The sequence below is a fragment of the Labrus bergylta genome, chromosome 13 (genome assembly GCF_963930695.1).
Source record: "Labrus bergylta chromosome 13, fLabBer1.1, whole genome shotgun sequence".
NCBI lineage: Eukaryota > Metazoa > Chordata > Actinopteri > Labriformes > Labridae > Labrus > Labrus bergylta.
Window position 1 is genome coordinate 3,067,641 of NC_089207.1, and position 19,916 is coordinate 3,087,556.

A 19,916-nucleotide genomic window follows, 5' to 3' on the forward strand; every position below is an offset into this window, starting at 1 on the left:
TCCCTCAATTAAACAACTTTTATACACGAGGGGAGGAGTCAGCCGGCCGTCCGGGCGATGTAAACAAAGTGAAGATAGGACTCTGAAAACTCTGAAAACATCACAGACAGTGGGACTCGGGTGTTACACCCATTGTAGACAGTCATGACTCACAGAGTTATTTTCAGAGGAGATACTTGATTTATATATTTAAGTGTGAAAAATCACATAGAAAGACTTTAAGGCAGACATTTTTCTAAAACATACCAAACAGCCAATTAAATGTATTTCCCACGATTTTCCATCCACCACTTCACACAGGACAATTTGATCAAACACAAATAAAACAGACTATGCCTTTCCCCTCTACCTTTCATTTTTTCCCCTCCCTTTTCAACGGACATACCTTCCATCCCTCCTTCCCTCCTTCTCTCCAGGCCATCAAAGCCACCTCGGTGCCCGACTGAAAGACAAAAAAATCAGTCGCTGACTCCGCCCCTCAAACTCAGATGTGGATGCGAGAAAAAAAAGGCCAGCAACAGTGTAACAGACAACACAGCCCCTCTGCTCCGCTCGACGTAGTATCTCTCTCCCCCTGAATGAAAGTGGAGCAGAGGCGAGCCGAGCCAAACCAAGCCGCATGCTTCGCTGTGCAACAAGGCGGACAGGACGCGACATGGACCGGCGGACAACAGCAGCCCGAGCATCATCCAGCGGGGACCGAGACAGATTTTAAGGTAAGGCTTTGTTCGCTTTCTGCAGCATTTCAATACAGATCATGAGCGCTTTGTGCAGGACGTGGTGGAGCAGCTCGGGGGGGAGGATATGCATGCACGATGTTCGATTCAAACGATAATCAAATATAGGATTCTGTTTGAGCGAAGATTCGGGGAAAATGTGGGCAGAGAGAGAGAGAGAGAGAGAGCCCTTTCTTTGTCTTGGTTACTTTACTCCGGGAACACGGTGATCATCACGGGGAGATCATTTAACTGCAGCTCATTTACGCGCGGCTCTTTAACATTCACACACACACACACACAGAAAAATATGTTTATTATTGGCTACATGAGATGCATTTTTTAAGCAGCATATAGTTCCCTCTGCGTCAGTTATTGACGCTCGGGGAATAAGGTTTTTTTTTTTGCAACACTGAAGAATCTCAGTTCATTCACAGCTGAGGAGGGTGAAGCCATGGCCTGCACGCTTCTCCTGCTGCTCTACAACTCGGGCAGAAGATGCAGAGGTTTATGGTTCCCTTGACACCCGGGTTATTGTTAAAACAGCTCCGTGCACATGGTGTCTGTCATGCAAAACAGGAAACCAAAGCCTCAAGAACAACAACATACATACATGCAATCCCCATGATTATTATATTTAATTTCACGTGTTTGACTTTCATATTAGAAAAAAAAAGTAGCAGTTCCCTCCTTTGTTTATAAAGAAAGCTCAAATACAACAACAATCAACTTGTAATTCAGAAGCCATGTGTATTCCTAAAATTGATTGAGATCTGTGCCCCTGTTTGTCATGCTGGTTCTCTCCTGTGCTCAAAAAAGTTAATTTTTCAGCAGCAGTTTTAAAAAAAAAAAGACCAACATGCTCCTTCTTGAAATGTGTTTATTCCACATCATTACACTTTCACATCTACACAGCAGCACCGCTTCTCAGCCGTGCATGGAAGGCTTTTGTTTGGAGCAATTTTAATTAGTGTCAGCCAGATACCTTTACTTTTTGGACTAAAACGCTTGAAGTTAAAGCTCGAAAAGTGTTCCTTCACATCACAGGACTGCGGTAAAACGCTTTTGAAAAGCAGAGGGAAACATGCAGGTGTCAAGGGTAATTAAGTGTTTTTTGTGTGTGTGTGTGTGTGTGTGTACGTGGTGCGGTGTGGGTTTGTGTCTTTCTGCAGTGCAACTAAGAGGAAACTTAAGGTTTCTCTCTCTGAGCTGTCAAGACGTATCACATGATCACATCACCTCTGAGAACAGCAGTGGAGGTTGAGAGTCAACCCGAACAACATACAATAACATCGCCCACACACTCACACACACACATTCATCACGCTTCTCTGTAGTCCACTACAATCAAAGGAAACCAGTCTGTTCTTTGCATATTTTCTTTCCCCTCGGGCAGTGTGAAGAAGTAAAGTCTAATGTTTCCTCTCCAGGTTATAGTGACATTGCGTCAGGAAAGTGTTGTTGTTTTTGTTTGTGGGTGCAGCTTGCTGAATAATTGCATTCCCTCTGACTTCCAAAGCCTTTGTGATGAGGACAAGAGTTGAATCTTGTAGACAATGTTTCCAGTCTGCAGATGGGAGTGTAGCAGAAAAGACACACATTATATAAAGCTTAAGCTCAATAATTCATCTCTCCTCAGCCGGAGCGTTTGTCTTTTATAGTAAGTGAACTACAGATGTTGCTATACCCACTCTAATGATGCATTATGAATGTGCTGATGGATACCTGATAAATGCACATACTGTTCCCATCATCAGCAGTGTGGGGGAACGGCTTCTGGCCGAACATCTGCATGATTGCCTTTTACACACAGATATCTAATTACTGCTACACACCGACTGGCACCTCTTCGTCTCTGCAGATGGATGTTGATTGTCTCAAATTGGAGTGCCGCCCACTGCACGTGCAGAAAGAGTACAGGTGTGTGTCAGGGAGCTTCTGTATGCATTAACGCTATTCCAATTTTCTTCTTCTATGCTGAGCCTTTATACTCTTGTCCAGCAGCCATTTCACACATGGAGCACCTATTTTAGAGAATTTTTCCACCAAGATGCATCAAATCTAAGACTTCTTTCACTCTAGAGCTTATACTTACATTTCACTCAGCATGCTTTTTGCCATCGTTTTTTCCCCCCAAAGAATTTATGCCATAGAAGAAAAGATAAGTTTGTCCCCTCGCTGAAATATTTCAACTCCCCAAATTTGGTATATTTTAATTAAAGAGCTCGTTGTCAGGCAATTTATCCAGACAAAAAATGACAGCAACAGATCATAAGATACAACCTAACAACCCATAATTAAATGCCTTTTTTTAAACAGCAAATAAGCAACAAAAGGAAGTGCTGAAGCCTGTGCAGAACATTAGTGATTCACACTCTCCAAACATCAATACAGTGCATTACTTAGTCAGCACATTAAAGCTCATGCTGAGGTTGAAAAATTGTACATCAATGTTTGATTCTTTGTTCGTTCCCTTCCTGACAAACTTTTCTGATTATCTGTGGAGAATAAACATCTGTGCATGGACACACAGCCAGCTAAGTTCCTTTTACACATGGACTGTAATCCTAAAGATGTCCTGATATTTACCAGGAGGGAAGCATCATGTGTGAATGCCAACATCCCAATCTGCTGATCCTCACTTTTTTTTTGAGACTTCTTCCTGCCAGCATCCTTGTAAGAGAGTCGGTGTTGGGTTGTGAGCAGATGATCCATGAACGCAGCAGGTAATTGTCTGATAGTATTGTGGAGATGATGGAGTTTATCTTGTAGTGATGTGAGGGGGGGGGGGGCGGCTGTGGCTCAGTTGGTAGAGTCATCGCCTCTCAACCAGAAGGTCGAGGGTTCAATCCCCAGCAGGGTAACATGTACGATGTGTTTAGCTTCGCTTCGGTTGCGGTGTATGAATGCGGTTGTGGTGTATCAGATGTGTGAATGTGTAGGTGTGACATGCCGTGTAAAAGCGCTTTGAAGACTGAAGACTAGAAAAGCGCTTTAAGCACAAGTCCATTTACCATGTGTGCTCAGAAACAGTCACTGTTTGTTGGAGAATCCTTCTGACTCTGTACACACCCCTTCCTCACTTAAACACGCAGGATGTATATTCCGCTACCAGGGGGCTCTACCCCTGTAACAACCCAATAACAAAAGATGACGTTGTTATTGGGTTGGAACTCCCATGATTCCCCGCTCCCACACATCCCTGATTTAAAAAAAAAAAAAAAAAACCCAAAACAATTCCGGAGTTGATTGAACAAGCGAAACGGACCTGAGGGAGAGAATACGTTTACCCATGATGTATTCAGGTATCAAAGTAGCACATACAGCAACAGCACGGCAGGTTTCAGTAGCAGCTCCTACTTCCTTATGCAGCGGTCTTTAACGTAACACCCGGTGTTTCCGGGTCTGTTATGGCAGCTTCACGACGAGACACGGGCCGTTATAACTATAAAATTAAGGATTTCTCTGGCTTTGATGACTTTTGGAACTTTATGAAAAATATCTTTTCTACAGATCATTGTGATAGTTTGTTGGTGTTTATCGAGTCCCTGGACAGATGAGGCGGTAGTTAAGCATCAAGGACACATTTCTTAACGGTATGCAGTTTTAAAGGGATGCAGACTCTCCGTCTCTGAAAGAAGGAATCTGTGGCGGTCGATCATTTTTCACCAGCAGCAGAGGTGACGCACATTTTTTCATACGCCACCATTACAGCCTGGAAGCTTCTCTGTGCAGCCTCATTGATTGTAAGATGATATCGTCCAAATCGTTAGGACGAGGTTGGAATGGTCAATTTGATACGACACAAGTCGAGACCGCACCGACTTACATCCACCTTGTGAAGTTGATTTGGTGAACTTGTAAGGAACGGTTGCATTATCATTTATTTGGAGTTAAAGTCAGTTGACAGATTTTAATTGGGCCAGATTGATTTAATATACAGCAGATATATCTATCAGTATATGTTTTCTGATATGCACCAATTTGGAAACCTGCTCTGAAACGTAGACCGCAGAAGTGCTTAGGGGATTTTGAAATATTTTCTAATTAACATGTTCTTGAAAGGCTTTATGTGATTTTTTGATCCAGCAGATGTCGCCCTTGAGCACCAGCATGAAACCAAAACAACTCGCGCTGCATTGTTGTGTTAGCATGCTAATGCTAGCGATCTTTATTATGCTGGTATCTTCACACTGCATGTAAATTTACCTGAAATGAGCGTGATCTAGAAACACAGTTAAGCAGTGAGTACAGTATGTTATTCTTCTTTTCTCTAGTCCCTCAATTAAACAACTTTTATACACGAGGGGAGGAGTCAGCCGGCCGTCCGGGCGATGTAAACAAAGTGAAGATAGGACTCTGAAAACTCTGAAAACATCACAGACAGTGGGACTCGGGTGTTACACCCATTGTAGACAGTCATGACTCACAGAGTTATTTTCAGAGGATATACTTGATTTATATTATATTTAAGTGTGAAAAATCACAGATAAAGACTTTAAAAAAGTATTTTTTTACAAAGCCTTCTGAGTACCTTTTTGTAGCTTTGTTTTTGCAACTTAAGGTACAAAAGAACTATATTCATTACTGGGCAGAAAATTCAGAGTATTGGCTGCCATTTGGGTGGTCCGTGATCGTTTTTTCATAATACTGTAATTATTTCAGTTTCAAAAGGCCTGTATAAATCAAGGTCATGATTTTATTGCCACTTAACAGAAGAAAAAAAAAGATCTCAAAGGTTTTTGTCATCAAAAGTCGTGGCTCAGAGCCTCTCAGCATCCCTGGAAATGGCAAGGCTGAACTTTTTCAGGTCAACATTCGAGCTTCTTTTTAGTTAACACAAACATTCTCATCGTTTTTTCCTGTCAGCTGATGCTAGAGTTTCCATTTCCAGACAGTACATGATGGTGGATATACAGTGCACCGAGGAACGGAGGGACCGCATGGGCAGGGCGGTCTAGGAAGATGGAGGTGTAATTTCAGATGCCCGTTAACTGGCTAGAGCAGCAGTTATCTGAGCTCAGCCCTTCAAAGTGAGCACGCTGGAGTCATCAAGAACCAGCTGTGCCGCTCACTCCCCTCACCGTCTGAAGTGTGTGTGTGTGTGTGTGTGCGCGCTCCGAGGTCAGGACTCTCCAGGAGGAACACATGGTCGTCCAGGCGTTATTAACCATCTCCACCAGATTGTAAACTTCCTGAGAGGAGCCGTTTAAGGCTCTCGGTGCCACATGTTGACGTATACTTCTCATGCTGAGTCGTCTTTAAAGCGACACTGGATGTTTGAGCAGCTTATTTGGGCGTAGCTTTCATAGTTGTGCTATAAATCTCTCATAGGCTGCTAATCTCGGGCTGTGTTTAGAAGTAAGTGCCCAGGAGTTCAGACAGATTATGGAGAGGTTAAGCTGTTTGGAAATGGCTCTGGTGCTGTAGACTAAGTGGGCTTGTTCTCTTGCCAGTCAAACATGATTCCCCCTCCACCCACAAATACAACAACAGCCAGAGAGTGTGAAACTCTGATGTGGACCAATCAACGTCAGCATCTCTCCTTGAAGCATTAGCATTAGCATGTGTCGGAAGATTGGCTCTTACTTCATCTCCAAACGTCAGAAATGTAACTCTTATCTTACTTAAAGGCTTTATATGTGATTTTTTTGATCCAGCAGATGTCGCCCTTGAGCACCAGCATGAAACCAAAACAACTCGCACTGCATTGTTGTGTTAGCATGCTAATGCTAGCGATCTTTATTATGCTGGTATCTTCACACTGCATGTAAATTTACCTGAAATGAGCGTGATCTAGAAACACAGTTAAGCAGTGAGTACAGTATGTTATTCTTCTTTTCTCTAGTCCCTCAATTAAACAACTTTTATACACGAGGGGAGGAGTCAGCCGGCCATCCTGGCGATGTAAACAAAGTGAAGATAGGACTCTGAAAACATCACAGACAGTGGGACTCGGGTGTTACACCCATTGTAGACAGTCATGACTCACAGAGTTATTTTCAGAGGAGATACTTGATTTCTATTATATTTAAGTGTGAAAAATCACATAGAAATTCTTTAACTGCCTCCTGCAGTTTGTCCTAAGCTTTGCTGGGAAAAAAATGGTAAAACTTTCGTTTCAATCCAATTTCACAAACAAGCTGAGTCGGGGTCACTGAAAGTGTGTGAGGCCAACAAGTCACACAGAGAAGTTACAAGCAGTATTATGTTCATTCAGCCTCCACGAGAAGTCTAACCAACAGTGAAATGGACTTTAAAGGGACTTTCCCCTACTTCCTGCCATCAAACGCCTGCCTGCTGTGGCTCCTAGCTGTATTTATGGGCCGTAATGTGAGGTGTATAGAGCTGCATTTCCTTCACAGGACCTTGCTGTTGGCAGGTTGTATTCTAGCTGGGGCTCTGTGCACCGTGAAAGCCTGTCATCAAGAACCGCTGGGCCGCTGTATGATTTATCAGAATAGGATGTGCTCAGAAGGTCAGGATGATTCAACTCTTCCCCGGCTGGCAAGTTTCCATCACGCGTCCTTTTCTTCTTTAAGTGGAGGTTACACTTTTTAAAAGCTAAACATTGACGTCATTCTTTTCCTGGCGACTTTGACATCTGAGGAGCGTTAAATGTGAAGTTCAGACGTTCGGTGGTCGTCTGATGGCTGATGACTTTCTCCCCGTCCCTTACTCACTCAGAATGAGTCAGAGGCTTGTTTTTCCTCTCAAGGGCTGTGTCAATGGTGCTGCTTTAAAAAAAAATGGAAACATGTCCTTTGCTCTGGTAATTACAAGGTGCATGAACACTTCACATGGTGCTCCAATAGAAGGAGGGGCTAATTGGTAGTGCAGTGTCCTTGTCCAGGTGTCGCCTCGGTGTTATGGTATGAATGTCTACGCTAGTACTACTCTGCTGTATGGAGCCTCCAATTTTTGCAGCGTGTAGACCCTGTTGTTTCCTCTCCGCGCTCTGGATCAGGTGTGAATTTCCTGCAGCAGATGGACTGTGACAGGTGTGTGCGAGACACTTCCGCCTCCCTGCACCTCTCAGAGATTATTGGATCTAGTAGTAGCCTCTCCGGAGCGAGATTAATGAGTGTCTAAGCACTCTTTTTGCAAAAATAGACATTTCTTTTGCAGATATAATCGGTTGCTGTGGCTGAAGGAGGATAGCAGGGGACAGGACAGACTTAATCTGCCTCGGCGGGATCAGCCTTTAATGGAGTTTGTACTTTCTGCTCTGACCTTGCTGGACCCGGCATCGCGGCAGCTATAAATCCATCCCTCATGAGTCCGATTCTGAAGCCAACCAAGGGAGTCGGGATGAAGGAAGTCAAACTTTTTTTCTTGTCTTTGGACATTTCTCAAGACAGGGGAGTGAACTTTTTTTTTTTCAGAAATGATTTTTATGTTTTTGTCATCTTTTTTTACCAAAGATTCAGTGAACCAAGTGAGAAACTGACAGAAATAGCTGATGAACAGTTCTTCAGACAGTTTGAGGTGATCCAGTGACTAACAGTCATACCTAACTCTGCACTTCAAGGAATTGAAACAAACTAAAAGCTGCAGTCACAACCTTTTAGTATGAACAAAGCATCACAGGCTCACTTTGTTAAAGGCTTTATATGTGATTTTTTTGATCCAGCAGATGTCACCCTTGAGCACCAGCATGAAACCAAAACAACTCGCGCTGCATTGTTGTGTTAGCATGCTAATGCTAGCGATCTTTATTATGCTGGTATCTTCACACTGCATGTAAATTTACCTGAAATGAGCGTGATCTAGAAACACAGTTAAGCAGTGAGTACAGTATGTTATTCTTCTTTTCTCTAGTCCCTCAATTAAACAACTTTTATACGTGAGGGGAGGAGTCAGCCGGCCGTCCCGGCGATGTAAACAAAGTGAAGATAGGACTCTGAAAACTCTGAAAACATCACAGACAGTGGGACTCGGGTGTTACACCCATTGTAGACAGTCATGACTCACAGAGTTATTTTCAGAGGAGATACTTGATTTATATTATATTTAAGTGTGAAAAATAGCAGATTCAGCCTTTAAAGTGCTATGACCACAAAGAGCTATCTCCCAAATTGTTATTTATTCATTTATTGTTTTGGTGTTACTGTCTTTGCTGTTTTCAGCAAACGTTTCATTACATCCACTGTACACTTCCTTGTAGTAGTTGAGTGGTATGCATACAGAGGGGAGAGGATTTAGAAGCCCATATGGGCCACACACTTCCCCCAAGGCTTTTCTGTAGGAGTATGTTTTGGATTTTCCTGTAATAGGTGTTCATAAAACCCATTTTAATGTTGTAGAAACCAAAAAACTAAATGGACAGGAGGGCTCACTGGACCTAAAAACAGTGTTAGTATGAGGTGCTCTTTGGATTGTAATGAATGCAGTCATAGGCCAGCCAATAATATTGGCCGCTATTAGCATATCCAGTGACTATCTTGTGTTATTACTAGAATTTTTTACCAGTCTAATAGCATTTCATTTGAGTATTGTGTGTATTACACGAGCAGTTTCTGGCACTGCACTTCTCTTTCTGACTGTCACCAGCAGGCCTGAGCAATTTGACTAAAAATCATAGTCTAGAATAAAAAGAAAAGTCATATCGGTCGGGCCCTACTCGCCAGCACTCTTATTTTTGTCGGACCAGCAGTGCCATAGCAGACCATGATATCAGTAAAGTTTCACATGTTGGAAGTAAATGTTCAGCAGTAACGGTAAATGTTACTGAAATAATACCTCAATAAACTGTAATGAAATAATACAAAATGAGTAAAAAAAAACCCTCAGTTTCCTTTTTGATCATTCATTGATCATCTATGAATGAATAAAATGACTCACTTTATTGCTTTTGGCTTGTTTCCTAGGCTAGCCTATAGTGTTGAAAGCAGTGGCATCATCCTGTATGAGGATAAGTTATTGTCTTGCATTACATTCATGTTCCTGCAGGTGAATTTGTAGTCTGGCAGATTCAGATATGCCCAGGTAAGCTGCATGCTGTGTGTCTCCATCGAGCCTCTAGTTACAAAAAAAAGGAACAGAAATGTAAACTTCTTTGTCATTGTTTTTGCGTCTGTACTTCGTGCAGTTTATCAGATTTCATATCAGATCTGTACTTATAGCTGTATGCGTGCGTGCGTGCGTGCGTGCGTGCGTGCGTGTGTGTGTGATTGGCAGGCAGTGGGATGGCTGGAATGAGCTGTATCGCCTGCAGTGTGTGCACAGCTCCACATGCTAGGTGCCAGTAGTGAGGAAGTCGGCTGATCTGCTGCTGGTACTAAGTCACATTTCCACACACACACACACACACGCGCGCGAACTCGCAGACAGAACCGAGCTAAACACGGCAACTACACGCATACCCCATTTTTGCTCTCACGGGGCTGAGATACAGAAACGAATGTAATATTTATTCTCTTCTCCGCGTGGGTTAAGGGCGAAAAACGATAAGATGAGTGACTTTAGAGCAAACACATATAGACACAGACAGTCAGTGGAGCCGTGTGTGCACATACATCTGCATGCAGAGATGAATGTAGGTCACAGAATAAGGCAGATGTGGGGGGGGGGGGGGGTGAGGAGAGAAGATGAGTGCTGGAACTGGAAGTGAAGGGAGGAGGAAGCCTTTCATTATGTCAACCTGCTGGAGCAGAGGTAGGATTAGGGGTTTGGCAAGATATAAAGGGATGCTTTAACCCCTGGATTGTGAGCATTAGCTGCAGAAGTAAAAATGTCATAAATCTTCCATGTGAGAAAAATCAAAGATAGTAAATTCTCCTGTCTCCTCCTCTATACTACAGTGTACAGAATTAGAGCTGCAGATATGAATCTTCCCTTTTTACATTTCCCATCTGCACAGCTGTCCCAAGAGTCAGCCTCTAGTTGGACACTTTAAAGAGGTCATATTCTGCCCTTTTCGGGGTTTGTATATTTAATCTATGTTCCTACTTTTGTACGTTCACAATAGATAAAGTCTGAAAAAAGTGTCTGTTTTCATGAACTGCTCCTCCTTGCTCCCTCTCCGCTCTGAGTCTGTCAACTACACTCTGTTGAGCCCACACTGTTAGACCCAACGTGGGCCAAGTCTGCTCTGATTGGTCTGCTGATCCGCTCTGTCGTAATTGGTCAGTCGCTCAGCACGGTTCTCAGAAATGTCCCGCCTCTTTTACCATATTGGGAATGCAGCCACTGGCTCCGTCCGAGGTGAGCATAAACATTAGCGTGTTAGCACTACTGTGCTACCGCAGGCTACGGCATATCGTGGGCGTGCTACAGAAGTTAACGGGCGTGCAACATGAGCTGCAGGGCTTACCACAACGAGCCAATGGGCTTAGATCAGTGATCTCACACTGACAATGACGTCGGACTGACACATTTTTAATCGAGGGGGGCTAGAACCGAGCGTTACATGCAGCTAATGCTACAGCTAACAGGAGGACGTAGGAGAAGCTGCGTTTCCGCGGACTTTGAATTTCTGCAAATAGATGTGACTAAACATGCACAGGACACTTGGAAAACACACTAAAGAGCAGATAAAACCAGAAGAAGAAGAACATGGGACCTTTAATGCTAACCTCACAATTATTTAAATCGCACCTTTAATTTAATGTTTGCACTGCCTGTTATTTAATGTCAATTAAATTATTATTATTATTAAATAATAATTTATTATTATTAATAATAATGATAATAATTAATAATTTAATAATTAATAATTAAATTACAATTATTATTCAATGTTATTTAATGATTTTTCTTCTTTTTAAACATTACTGTACATATATAAACAACACAACAGAAGGTCAACACTTTTTATTTTTTATATTCAGGTCTAATTACAGATTTTTTGTTTCCTCAACTGTTTATAGTTTCTTGTTTAAATTTCACATATATTTTTCTCCCTGCATGTTTTATGTACATTTCTTGTATAAGTCTATTTTTAATTGCACAGTTTAAGTTTGATTCATCCAGGGGGATTCTTTAAATCTTTTTTTTTCAGGTTAATATATATGTATGGGAGGGGGGGGGGCGTCGGTTTTGTGGTTAATTTGTGAAAAATGTTTCATGTCATGTCTTGTAACCTGTTACTGGATGCTTTGAATTTCCCTCGGGATCAATAAAGTATCTAGCTATCTATCTATCTATGAAACACCTGCGGAAGTTGTGTGTGTCTCCGCTCCCTCGTTCTTATGGGCCCAGGTAGCGAGCCGTTCAGTCTACCATCTATTCTTAACAGCAGCAATTTGGGCTTTCAAGATGTGATGAAGTGCAATGGACCCTTCGAGAGAGCTCGGACGCTGGCAGTGTAATTACGCAGGGCGAAGTCTGATGTCCTACACAGTAATAACCTCATTGCCTCCTGAGGCTAAAGCGGGGAAGCGGCATGGGGGGGGGGTTCATTAAGTGAGGAGAGAGAGAGAGAGAGACGTGGTTCATTTAGTCCGTGCATCTGCTTCTGCTTTGAGCTTAATTTTCTCCCTTCAGATGTTCCCTTTTTTAATACGTTTTTGCTCCCGTCTCATTTTTCATGCCTGATCTGCAATCACAAATTCTATAAACCAACATGTTAGAAGAAAGTAAATAGATGTGCATTTGATAAGGCAGTGTTCGCTAAATCAAATACCTAGAAATGCGTCATTAATGACATCTAACTTGAAATTCACTTGTGAAAGTATTTATAGGATATAATAGCAGTCAAGACATTTTTTCTACAATCCTTTAATTCTTTGCTTAGCAGACTCTTTTATCCAAAGTGACGTACAGCAGAGAGTACGTAAAACACATGCAAGGATCTAAAAAGAAGGAAACAACGTCAGTAAGTGCAAACGATCAGCTTTGAGTCTGATTGGACACACAGGTGCTGACAGGAAGTGACCAGAGGCAAAGCACAACATCGACAGCTGTTGTTGAGAGTTCTAATAAGCATTTAAACCATCCTAAATAATGTCATGATCAAACAAAACCATCATCATCAAAATCATTAAGTGCGGTAGGTGTCATTAAAGAGCTGGGTCTTTAGCTTTTTCTTAAAGGTGCAAAGTAACTTTAATGAATTAATTAATTCTTCATTTCTACAATTCTACAATTCACTTAGCAGACGCTTTTATCCAAAGCGACGTACATCAGAGATTAAGAACAACACAAGCAAGGATCTAGAAAAAAGGAAACAATGTCAGTAAGACATTAGCTAGCACCTGCTACACATATTAATACAACAAAAACATAGCCCTAACCTGAAGTGTGACAGAGCGGTCAATAGATGACAGGGACAGAATGGACTGGTTCTCACCACAGGGAAAACATAAGGCTAGGTCAGCTCACCTAAACGTCTGTCTGCTGGGTCCCCGGATCGCACCGAACGGCTTTGCGATGAGCGACAAGCCCAGGCTTCGTCTATGAGTTCAGGTTTTTTGTTGTTGTAGACAGACGTTTAGGTGAGCTGACCGAGCCTTATGTTGTAGTCGGATCACATAAGATACGGTTGGTTTCTAAAACAAGTTCATGGGTGTGAGTCGGCTGTCAAGTCCGGCAGCTTCCAAGTCGGTGTCCATACGGGTCCTCTGCCACCTGAAGAGTCTTATGACATCATTTAACAGCGACACAGCATCGCACTGTGCGCACCTCAGGAATGGTGCGTTTAAGACTATCGGACAACCCCATTAACACAGCTTAAACCCTTTCTCTATTCTCCCCATGAAAACCAGTCCAAAGTCATTTATAAAACAGACAGATAAGGACAAAGAAGAAAAAACATAACTGTTTCCTCAAGCTTTTAAATTATTTTAGTGTGTATATTTTATTGCTCTTTTATTGATTTTATTTGCTGCAGTAGCTTTATCTAATTTCTCGTTGTTTATCATTCATGCATGCTTTCTCGGCATCATTGTAAATGAGGGTCGCCCTCAGTGATCTCTCCGAGAACTTAAATAAAGGTTGATGATGATGACGTGCTCTTTTTGGGTAGGTTGAAGACCCCGTGGCACTGCTGCGTTTTGGATCATCTGCAGTAATTAGAAAGGTGCCTTTTGAAAGGCAGCTTATAAATACTGAGGCATACAGACTTTAAAATCACTCTAGGTTACCCAAAGTGTGTAAGAAAAGTGTTTATAAGATGGTTAATTTCTATCTGTGTGATTTCCGTCTCTAGCGTCACAGTTCAGGTGTTGAGATTAAACACTTGCTTGCTCCTCGTCGTCTAGCTTTAGGATCTATGTTGGATTCTCAGTGCGTACAACATCTACTCGTCCTCCCCAAAAAATAGGAAACCTGATCACCTGAACAGAGCATGACATGGACAGAATGTCTTCATTGTCAATATGTTCACTCCCAGGTTAAATTTAGTTCAGACAGCTTGAGTTAAGGTTACACTTTGCAAAAACTTTATACCTGTTCAGAGCGTGCCGCGGGCAGGCTGAAGAGTTTTTTCTGTCAAAGTTTCCTCCTGACTGTATCCTCTTTGATCATTCTCAAACTCCCATATAAAGACTCAGACTCTAAAAGGCGTCTGACTGACCTTTTAATGTGAATAGAACATCCCTGCAGCTTGTCTTACCCCCTCTTACATGTTACGAAAGCTCAAAAGTCGCCCTCTGGCACAACTTGGAGAAGTTAAGAAGTGTCGGCTTCATGAAAATTTCATCTGAACAACCCAGAGACAACTGATTGGGCTTTGTGCTTGTGTCGAGTCCCTCCGAGAAAAAGAACAGAACAGCTGGTTGCAGAGAAATGTAGGCTTCCACTGAGCTATGTAACAGCATGTACACCATGTGAAGCTGATCAGCCACCATTCAGTGGGCTGATTGAACAAGCTATGGTACTTGTATTCAACAAATCAAAAAGCCAAGATTATGAAACAGTTTTTTTTTCTGATACTTCCAAGTGATCAAGACTCAATATGCATTCTTGATGCTACAAAATAAACTGGATGTATAGCTCATGTATTTATTTGAGTGGTCCACTCAAAGGCCCTTTTTATACAGAATTTCTACACGATTTGATTCAGAATCGAGTTTTGATTCAAAACGATTAAGATATCCTACAATTCTGGGTTCATTCAGAATCAGAATCAGAAATACTTTATTAATCCCATGGGTCAATTTCTTTGCTGTAGTTGCTCATAACACCAAAAATCAATAGGAAGTACAGATAAGTTCACAATATAAAACAAAAATAGTCTAACAATATAATAAGCATAAGTACCAAGTGAAAGCAATAATAAAGTACTATAAGTAATAAGCTTTGTTCAAGCACAGGTAATTGAAAATATAAACAATATTTACAAATATGAATATACACTGATGGATTAAAAGCGTAGATTGATCCATGGAGTCAAAATTTATGAAGTTAAGAATCGATTTAAAATCTTAGAAGAGAAGAATCTCGATTATTTTTTTTTTTACATAAATTGGATTTTTTTCCCCCACCTCTAGAGGTGCCGTAAAGGGGGCTCCGCTTTCACGACAACTCTGTTACTAATTCTCTGTAGTGGGACAGCTGAGCCAGGTCTGCCTTTACACACAACACAGAGGCAGAGTGTAAAAGTTCCACTTTGAACAAACTGTGTTATGCTAACTAGACTTTACAGTGTGTTTCTGTCAAAATGAAGCCAGGCTCAACTTTTCATGCAGGACAATGACACTGACACCCCAGCTTCTCCCACTGACTTGCTTGATTATGTTTAATGAGAAAGTTTCTTCTTTTCAAGCATCTTAACTGTCTTTCTAAAGGCCGCTTTGGGATTTAAGTTGGAGCACAATTTGGCTGTGGTAACCCAAAAACACTCCAGTCTAACTCTATTTCATAAATAACTCGAGGCCCCTGTAGTGAAGGTGCATATGCCCACCCTACACCCACACCTTTTCCAAACTACAGCTTGTTTCTAATATTGTCTCCCTCATGTAGTACTGGACAATCTGAGAAAAAGGGCTGGTTTTCTCACTTTTTATACATGGAATTCATTCTTCATTTCTACAATTCACTTAGCAGACGCTTTTATCCAAAGCGACGTACATCAGAGAGTAAGAACAACACAAGCAAGGATCTAGAAAAAAGGGAACAATGTCAGTAAGAGCAAACGATCAGCTTTGAGTCTGATTGGACACACAGGTGCTGACAGGAAGTGACCAGAGGCAAAGCACAACATTGAGGGCAGTTCTTGAGAGCTCTAATCAGTATAGAAACCATCTTATAAGTCGTCGTTATCAAACAAAAACCATCGTCATTACCATCATCATCATCAATAATATGGAGACCATCATCATTAAGTTAGTAGGTATTCATGAAAGAGCTGGGTCTTTAGCTTTTTCTTAAAGGTGCAGAGGGACTCTGCAGATCACATGGAGTTTGGAAGTTCATTCCACCACCGGGGGGCGACAGAGGAGAAGAGTCTAGTCAGTGTCTTAGGACCCTGTTGTGAAGGTTGGATCAGACGCCTTTCATTGGCAGAGCGTAGTGGGCGGGAGGGAGTGTAGACCTGGATCAGAGAGTTAAAGTAAGGAGGAGACGTTTTTGTCGCTGTTTTGTAAGCGAGCAGCAGAGTTTAAAAATTTGATGCGAGCAGTAACTGGGAGCCGGTGTAAGGAGATGAACGGCAGAGTGACATGTGCATCCATTTCATGTTCAGTTTACATAATCTTGTGAGATCTAACCTGGAATTTGACATACAAATCCAGTCTAAAAAGTATCTTTATCACATGGTAGTGCTTCAACATGTTTGTAAAAAAAATGCCTTTTAAGAGCTCGTCCTGGTGCTTTTTTCATATCCTCTCCGTGATGTATCGGTTTGTAGCTGCTTGAACGACTGCAAGGTGAATATTAAAGAAAAAACGTCCTGATATTTTTAGACGAAGAACGACTCCACTCTTGTTGACTCAATATTTCATGAGGAACAAGCCCTATGGTCTGTGTTTTATTTGAGAGAATGTGCACACTTTTGCCATGCAGTGAGCTGAATGGAGACGGACTGTGTGTTCTCCTGCAGAAGCAGCCGGGTTCGGGGACTTAACACCTCAGGCATCCATCTTTGTGAGACTTTTTTATTCTTTCCTGTTCGTGTTTTGACATCTGTGTTAAATACCACAAATTGTTTTAGGCTGATAAGACTTTTTTTTCTCGTTCTGTATAACCGGTAACTTCTTTTATTTGCTAAAAGCTTCCTGGCTTTGTGAACATTTTCCTGCAAACCTCTGCATTTTTCAGTTTTATCCCGTTATTTTCACATTTACCTTTACTTTCCTGCGCCAAGGTCAGAGCTGGTGCTTCCTATAGAAACCTCTTTCCTGTATTTATATGTGCATTATTTGAGAAAAATGTTCAAGCTGGCCTTGATAAAGATTTCAACAACCCTCATTTTTATCAACAGGAACTGAGGACGTGGTCTTGACTAATTCTAACTGTGATGCTGTGTGTGGCCCTTTTCCCTCAGGGTTTGGTCTCTCTTACCTGGCTGCCAAATAGTGGCTGCAGTTTAGTACAGTCACCTCCAGAAATGCCTGCACTGTCATCACATTGAGAATATTACAGCAGGCAGCAGCAGGGCATGCTAGGACTCAAGTAAAGTGGTTACATTAAAAAAAAAAAAAAAAACTATTAATATAGTCCCATTATTCCACCTTTAGATTTGTCTTGAGTGTGGCTTCTTTAAAGAGATGCAGGGTTATGTTATGTTCATGTTGTATTATTCAGGAGTGTGTATTTATAAAAGATACAATTACAGTTAGTCCTTTGCTATATTTCTTAAGCAAATATCTTGAGGAAGACTTAGATACTTGACTGTCAAAATGTGTTGCCTGCGTTTATTTAATCCTTCCATACCAACAGTAAAGACAGATGATTCAGTTATTTTTGTTTGTTTATAAAAGAAAAACAAGGAAAAAAAATCCACTTTTTGAGAGTTCTTTTGCTGCTTTTTCCTTTCCCTCTCTTTTTTTTAAATTTGTTTTTATTTCATCCTTCTCTACATTTCAGATGCTTTTGTATGATTTCGGTGATTTTACCTTTTTGAAGACACTTTAATGTGAACACAGGAGATCAGTACTGTAGCCCATTTACATAAAAAAGAAGCTCTGCCTTCACTTAGAAACTATCAGGTGAAACGAAGGGTGATATTGTTGTCCCAGTGTATGATGGTACATAGACTTACAGCATTGCAGAAGCAAACAAGTCCAAGACACGTGAACGACAAAAATCACAAACTCCACATTAAAAAAACACTCAGACGAGCACACACGTCATACCATGTTGATGTGTTCAGTATTTGTTGAAGGTGGAAATGAGGATATTGATTCAGCTTAAGTGACTCAGAGTCAAGTCGTACAAATTTACCTGAATGTTCTGCCAGAATTCATTTTCACTGGAAACAACTGCTCTGACACGCTAATAAATTAGCGCTTGAGATTACTGTTTGTCGGTGCGAAACAAGCAGAATACTGGTGCACTCGATCTGAGCTGTTATCTATCACGAATCACTACAGGTACCTTACCTCCACTGTTGCTGGTAGGTTTTGAGTTTTATTTGTTTTACTGTTAACTTTAGCCAATCTTTGTCTCGGTTGTTTCTCTTTTCTCTGTTCATTGGATGATTGCTGCACTGTTGTTTTATTTTTCATGCTTTTTTAATTTTTATTGTTTTGTCTATTGTTTTATTGATTTCATTGTTGTGTATTTGACTGTTGGGGTTTTTCTTTTGTTTGTAAAGCACTTTGTGATCTTGGTTTGGATAAGTGCTTTATTAATAAACTTCATTGTTATTATTATAACACCGTTGACAGTATTGATACTAGTCATCCGTCCATTGTAGAATAAATTTGAGAAGTCTACACAGTACTCATGACAAACAGAAATGTGAATTACCAATCTACATCCAAGGCCAAGGTAACAGCAGGGGACTGTATACTGATATAAGCCTCTACTGTTACCTACTTTATCTGGTCAATGCTTTAACTGTTAAATGTTGTATAAAAAGTTTAAGTGGTTTAGAGTTGGTAATGTGTGTTAGAAACGACCAGGACTCAATCCATGCTGTGTGTTTCAAACGTTAAGCACTCAGATACTTTTTGAAGAAATGAAGTCTTCTAGAAAATAGCTTCTTCATTTCAGTTTAGACACATTTGCTCCGTTTATCCTTTATTACGTTGGGAATCTCATTTCTGTCCCCCTGATAATAAGTTTAGCTTATCATTTCAACCTTTTCCATTGTGCTTTCAACAATCCTTATCCAGTTTCAAAGACAGAGAGAGAGATATGACTACCTCAGAATGCTAGTAAAAAAAAAATGTTGGAATATGGTCAAGGTATCACAGCATGGGCAGGTACACATGGTGAAAACAACCAGGTGTGTGTGTAGCCCATCCAAGACAATTAGGTTCTGAAATGCTGTTGCCAAATTACAGGCACCAACGAGCACTGCACCTGGTGTAGGCCCCAGACACATTATAACGCCTGGCATTCCTCAATAACCATACACATGGTCCAACATAAAAACACATCTGTCAGACAGAACAGCAGCATTAAAATAATACAGGAAAATTCACAAGCAGTAAAAGAATCAAATGTGGGATGAGACCAGCAGGACAATGAGACACAGCAGCCAAACTTTAACACACACATCTGAGAGTTCTCTTAACTGTGTGTGGTTCTTTGTACTTCAGACTACATTGTATGAAGTACTGCACTACATTGTCACTGCAACTCATGAGGACCATTGATGAAAGTGAATGTGCTGAGACAACTCTCGCTCAACTATTTCCACAGAAAAAAAAACTTTTAAAAATAGTTCTTTAAAGGCTTTTTATGCGATTTTTTTGATCCAGTAGATGTCGCCCTTGAGCACCAGCATGAAACCAAAACAACTCGCGCTGCATTGTTGTGTTAGCATGCTAATGCATCAATGCATTGATTATTAAGCAGTGAGTACAGTATGTTATTCTTCTTTTCTCTAGTCCCTCAATTAAACAACTTTTATACACGAGGGGAGGAGTCAGCCGGCCGTCCGGGCGATGTAAACAAAGTGAAGATAGGACTCTGAAAACATCACAGACAGTGGGACTCGGGTGTTACACCCATTGTAAACAGTCATGACTCAGTTATTGACTGAGTTATTTTCAGAGTATATACTTGATTTATATTATAATTAAGTGTGAAAAATCACATAGAAAGCTTTTAACAGAATCTGCTTTATTGGCCGTTTATATGTACAAA

General features: G+C 41.1%; 1 protein-coding gene across 2 annotated transcripts in view; it reads left to right on the forward strand.

Moving 5' to 3' along the window:
• Positions 1-474: 474 nt before the first annotated feature.
• The window catches only part of st6gal2a (ST6 beta-galactosamide alpha-2,6-sialyltranferase 2a), a 65,546-nt gene continuing 46,104 nt past the window's right edge, over positions 475-19,916 (forward strand). Inside the window, exon 1 of one of the 2 annotated variants that reach the window (XM_020655361.3) lies at positions 475-716. The gene's annotated coding sequence lies outside the window, so the exon portion shown is untranslated. Of the gene's footprint in view, positions 717-18,100; positions 18,214-19,916 lie in introns of those variants that run through there. The other variant, XM_065961900.1, reaches the window with a different exon arrangement.